The sequence below is a fragment of the Apteryx rowi genome, unplaced genomic scaffold (assembly GCF_003343035.1).
Source record: "Apteryx rowi isolate R43461 unplaced genomic scaffold, aptRow1 scaffold_274, whole genome shotgun sequence".
NCBI lineage: Eukaryota > Metazoa > Chordata > Aves > Apterygiformes > Apterygidae > Apteryx > Apteryx rowi.
In genome coordinates, this window is record NW_020449130.1 from 480,112 (window position 1) to 486,599 (window position 6,488).

Genomic DNA, 6,488 nt, shown 5'->3' on the forward strand with positions numbered 1-6,488 from the left:
GCCTTGAACCCGCGCCCGCTCGCTTCGAAGCGTTTTTAGGCTACGCTACAGAAATATTTTTTTATGGAATATAAAACCAGAGCCTCCCCCAGGAGGCGCCGCCGCCGGGCCCCGCTGGGGGAAGCCGCCTGCCGCTGACCTGGGCCCGAAGCCGCGGCGGCCGGGCGCTGCCTGAGGCGCCGCGTACCCCGAGGCTGCAAGGTCTGTAGCGCCCACCGCTGGGAAGGTCTCACTGGTGACTCATCGCTTTTTAAGAACGCCAGAATTCCCCAAGAACGTCTTTTAGGAATTCCTTTAGGCTGACAGCCTCAAAGAAAACCGGCCGAAGAGGAAGAAGGGCGTGTGACCACCACAGCGATACCCCCTGCGCGCCACTTGCGCTATAGTCAGAGCTTTCCCGATCAAATACTTCGCTCAGTATCAATGTAATAYTAAAGATGGAGGTTGTGGTTGTTTTTCTTTTTTTTTAATCTCCATAATTTCAGAAAATCTTATGACTACTGGAGGTCTGAGTCACAGTAGTCAAATGGTTACACTGATTTGATAACAGAAAAACACATTTGTATGTTTATAGAAAATGCTTTGACTTACGGCCCCATGTGCTGGGAACCACTGATAACAGCAGTTTCGTTAGGCCGCAAGGCATCTCGTGATATCTGATGTTTTCATAAGGTCTGCTCAAGTCAGATGATTACATTAAAGACTTCTAAGTTTTCAAGCTAAATTTTTTTCTGACCACGCATTGCAAAGAAAAAGGTTAATTTGATGCAAATGTACTCTAGTGGGGTACAAAAAAAAAAAACACGATTTTAAAGACTACTTTGAGGATGTGTTTGTGTAACTAATTTTGTGATAACCACCCCAAGTGAGTATGTACAGCTCTGTGTGAGTTGCTTTGTTCCTCTGCACTTCAGTAACACAAGACGGGTAAGGTTAGATTTACTATCTTTTTTTGTGTGCTAGTGTCCTCAGTAGTTTGCATCCAAACCAAAGGAAATTAAACATTTGCTGGCACTCTCATTTAGAAATGTTATTTTGTAGGATATAACGTTAACTAGTACTTTCCATCACTATTTAGGTCATTGCTTCCTGAGRGTATCTGTCTCAAGTGCCTGCCTTCAAGCATACCCTGCTCTTAAGCTTTTGGTCTTTAGCTGTCACCTGACAGTTCTGTTCAGACCAGGTCTTGGGTTAAACTGTACTTAGCAGTGTTGATTAAATCTCAGACAGGCATAGCGGTGATCAAAAAAATTCAAACAAAATTTTGTAAGAACAAATCTTTCTTAATAATATATATAAAATAGAATAATAAAATGTTACTGAAAAGTCTAACTTACAGCATCTCACAGAGGGCCTCAGTAGGGCTAGAGAGACCTCTGTGGAAGAAATAATTATCTGTTTGCCTGCCTGCAATGGCTCTCTGACCTGGCCTGTTAAATCCTACCATCTTGTAGGATTTGGGGCACTTCAACTGTTATGGCCTTTTTCACCTGTAGTCTCCCAAAATGACAAAGCAGTGATGTCACTACACCTAGGGTGACAATGCTGTTGTCTTTTAAGTATGTTCTTGGGTACTGTTATTATGGAAGCCACTGTGTTGCCTTCCTGTACCAGTCCCACTGTATTTGAGCATTTTAGGCAAATAGCAAAGATTCTGTCACCCATAATTATTTAGAAACTTTTTAGCGTTGTTACCTAAAAACTTTAATAGCTCTAAATGTGTTGGAACAAATCTTTAGTCAAATCTTGTATTTTGTACATATTCCACAATTCTAACAAGCTTTGGCAAAAAACAGGCAATAACATAATGATGGAGATGAGTTAATTGCATACTTAGATAGCAGAACTAAATAAGACATTCTTTCATTAACAGAGAACAGTTTAGACTTTCATGTGTATTTAAAACAAATATTCTAAAAGTAAACATTTAAAATGTATTTAAGTATAAAGTATTTACAATTTGTGATCATCAGTTGTGACCATGTAATCACCATGTAGCTACCTATTTTCTTGTTTGCAACCTTTTGTTCTGAATTTTTCATAGATCTTTATTCCGCCTCCTTTCACCCTAAAAGCTTGCTGAAGTGCACTCTAATAACAAAGGTGCTACAACACATATTTAAAGATAAGGTTGAAGAAAAGGAACACTATTTCAGGGTAATGGTCTCCCGCTGGTATCTAAGAGCTGAGGCAAGTACATATGTGAAATAAATGTCAAGAAAGCATGTTTGCTTTTCAGTAATGATTACTTTATTTCAGCTATATTAAGTGTATGATGTAAATGTAATTGTACTGTTTGCTAAATGTTAGTACAGTAAAGAAAGAACAGCTCACCACCTTGACTTGCTTAAATGTCATGTATTTCAAAAGAGCTTTTGTGTCTTTTGTTGATTACAGACCATTCTGTCCTTGAAGTTTAAGATTATGTATTTTCATGAGTTTATCCTCCATCTGAACAACTTCATGTACCAGCTAAGGAACACCATAAAGCACCTTCAGCTAAGCCTTTGAAGATTGGTCAGTACTAAACTGCCTGGGTTTACAAAGTGCTTATTCTTGCACGATGATACTTCTTAAATCCAATAGTGTTTCTGCTATAGAGAAGACAATGAACTTTAATAGGTTAAATATTCATGATGTGACCCATAAAATTTTGCGCTTGAAATCCTCCTGAACATTGTGAAAAAATGTAACTGAGTCAAACCTCCAGATGTAGGTCACTGTTTTGCTTAAATAAGATGATTTTTACCTATTTGGGGTACATAAAAATGGTAAATATTATTTAATCTGAAACTGCTTTCTATCTGCAAATCAAATAACATGGTAAACACAGACAAAAAAAAGCTTTAAAATAAATGATGGTGACAACCAGATCCTTTGATTCTGATCAAGTCTTCCAGATATGTACCCTGAGAAATTTCTGCCATCCACCTTCCCCACACTGCCACCTAATGGTTGATAGGAGTCCTACTAGCGATTTGAGCATAAATTACTTCTTAAAGTCTAAGATAACATATTGTYAGATTTATCCTAGAGCCAATTATTATATGGGATTTACAAACTCTTATTTGCAAAAGCTTAAAATGAAAATTCCTATGTACAAAGGTAAAAATATTGGTCATCACAATAACAGAAAGAATTTTGATGTGCACCGTTTTAGAACATGATTTGTGCAGTCCCTTAACTAATATATTTTGTTCTTGCTATCATACTTGAATGTAGATATCATGTGTAACAGATAAGATACTTAAAAAGTAAAGTATGTTATGCCAAAGGAAATGAGAAGAAAGTGAGAGTAAATCATTTTTGTAATGATGAAAGGCAAACATACGTAAAAACATTCTGAAGGTACATATGTTTATGAGTCCTGCTGGGCAGCATAAGACATCAAAAACAAATACTGTGGAAAAAGAATTAAATAGGGATATAGAAAGTACCGACTAGTATTATATTTATCCATTGTTATCACTACTTTGACTTATACCAAAGGAAAGGTTTTGTCCTCTTCAAATAAGGAGTTTAGAAATATGCCCTTTACCATGTTGGCCATGGATGGCAGCCATCAGCCATCACAGTAAGCTGTGCAATAGATATTTAATTTGAAAGGTCCAAGACAAATTCCTGGAGAAATGTCACTATTAACTATTCTTAAACTCCATAGTCAATATAATCCATTGCTATGTGTTATTTACTTACCATCCAATTGCACATCCTTTATTTTTCAGTCTTTCAAAATCTCTTTGAAGATCTTGTGTAGTACTGAATCAAACAAATAGATCTGTATTGGCTCTTTTCTTTTTCAAGTATAGGGATTATGTTTGCTGTTCTTCAGATACCAACTTCCAAATTTCAGATTCTTTTGAAATCCTTACTATCGAACTTGGAATTTCTCTTGCTGGGTCTTGAGATATTTTAAGAAGTGGAGTGGAAGTTCTGTGGCTACCATTTATGATGTTCTGCTGGACATGGATGTTCTGAGGCTGGATAATCCAATCCCATCTGGGCATTTGATGTTTTCAGTGTTATGACTAACTAACAGTTTCCCTTCTTCATTTATACTGTGCACAGATTCCTGTTAACATGTGAATTTTTTCAGTGTGTCCAATTTCACCTCGTTGCCACTGCATTCCTAGGCACTTTGAAATCTGTGCCTCATCTGGATTTTTTAATCTGCTACAGAGAGGAGGCAGAGAGAAAATTAATTTTGTAGGCTCCTTTGCAGCTAACCTGTCAAAGGACTTAAGCCATGAGCAAACAGAGCAACTGAAAATAGCATCATATCCCAAAGACTGGGGGAATCTGTTCCCATTAGTTGCAATCTGTTTTCAATAGTAGGTATTTAATGGCTGAATTAGATACTAAATACTAAGCGTGACTGAGATAGGAGATGTTTAATATAATACTTACCTCTTGTGGCTAGTCTGGTGTGAAGGTGTTATTTGTGCAACAGTTTCTCAACTCAGTGAATAGTTTCTTTAGACTGTAGGCAGGGTTTGACTGGAGGGTAAGACACCTAAACCTAGGCATCTAAATGTAAGTGTCCTGGTGTGTACTAGTATGTACTATCTATTGCTTATTACAGTCAGTGGAGATCTTTTAGTAAAATTAATGAAATCTAGAGAGTGATTCAGCTCAACCTCATCTGGCTGGTCAACTGAAACATACTCCAAACTGTTGACTGTAATGACTAAATTTCTATCAACTATAATATTAAATTCCAAATGGACTAAAGCTGCAGTGGTGAAAAGTGATGAACGTAGTGATAAGGGATGTTAATTATTAACTCCCTAATATTATTATTAGTTATTATATATGCTTATTATTGCAATCCCAAATTCAGTGGCAGCAAAAGACTTTCTTCTTCAAGACAAGTTCAGAATGTATCATGCTTGATTCTGACCAAAGCAGTACGGCAAAGTCCTTTATTGTGTTCCTCAACAGAAGGCATTCACTTATCACATCTTGGACTACACTTAGGATGCCCACACCTATGGATTTGTATGGACTGCTCCTGTGGCAGGTTTCCCCTTGGTTTAGGGTTTCTTCTAGGATTGAGGCAGTCTCCTCTTTGCTGGAGGGAGAAATCCAATGTTTGCCAAAAAATGTCCTTTCAGCCCTGTCACAAGTTTTCCGAAGCGCACTCTGTGTCTACCCCAGCCATTATCCCATCATCAGAGACATTTGGAAGTTACTGTAGTACTCAGCAGAATGATCCTGCAGCTACTCTTCACAGGAATGACATCAAGACCTAACAAGAAGCATGTAAGATATGAGAATTGCTTCTTAGTGAAATCTAACTTATAAATATTCAATTGATCTACCAATTGAAGTTAGCCCTTTGATGAGTAGCACTCGTGTTTCTTAGAGACCAGGTAGCTTATCTGAATCAGAGAGAAACATGTAAAGAGTAACCCAAGATTTCTGCTGAAGACAAAGGGAGACATTCAGGCTACCTGCATCACGTGTTTAACTTTAGTGAGTAAATTAGGATCTTAATCTCCTGCTAGCCACTGAAGAGATACTATTCTAGGCAAATAACTCTGAGCAGTAAGTCAAGGTCCTGCTCTGAAGTATGTGACAGCAGGAGGATCGTATCTATTTTCATTGACTATGCAGGAGGAATAGGAGATTCAAGAACAGAGGTGATACACCTGATAGCAGGAGTTGGAATACTTCCCAAACTGTACACAGCCCATATGAACGTGTTAGTGCCAATTCTCTTAGGCTTGAAATTGTTGCAGAAATAGGCAGTTTTCAATGAAGCGCTTTAAGAACTATACTGGAATATTTATACACCATTCATAATTTTTTTGTATTTCTTCAGGGGTGGAGCAAGAGAAGATCTGCACTTGGAAGCACCCATAAACCCACACATTCTGGATATGAGGGAGGAGCACCCATACGGCGTAGATCTCCAGTGAGAACTGGGAGGGTAGGAGTCAGCTTAGCAAAGGAGGAAAAAGACAGTAACCAAGCAAACTATACCACGGACATTTCTGCTTTGTGGGAGAAGGCATAGGCAATTGGATTTAACCATCTGGGTGGAATTTGTTTGGATTAGCTCTGGCACAGTTTCATGTACTCTTAATTCATCAGCGAATGGAGAAACTATACTGGAAAACTGCTGGGAAAAACAACATTGTCCCTTATGCTACTGTCGTAGGCAGATAAAGCATAACACCGTACAGTCTCTCTCTGTGTTTTTCTCTCTTCATTGTCTCCCTGGCTAGTTTTCTTGTGCCAGTGCGTGTCTTCTCACATCAGGATTGGCTGCCTTTTCTTGGTGTGAGATCTTGGCACATAAAGAGCTATAATTACCCAATAGTATGGCTTGGTGATTATTAGCAAGGGTGGGAGTGCTCCTGCTTGAACAATAAAATCGCTTATATGGAAAAGCCAAACTAAACAAAACAAAATAATGTGTAAAAAGAGGCAGTGCTGCCACAAAGCACTTTGCCAGCTGGAGAGTCCATATGGAGCATGAATAA

The 6,488-nt window shown here is 38.4% G+C and overlaps 1 long non-coding RNA gene across 1 annotated transcript; it reads left to right on the top strand.

Annotated features, from left to right (window-relative positions):
- Positions 1–13: 13 nt before the first annotated feature.
- Positions 14–5,966, top strand: LOC112967406. The gene is made up of 3 exons (XR_003253959.1): positions 14–927; positions 2,398–2,517; positions 5,825–5,966. It is a non-coding gene; the product is annotated as an uncharacterized LOC112967406 (long non-coding RNA).
- The last annotated feature ends 522 nt before the right edge of the window (positions 5,967–6,488 follow it).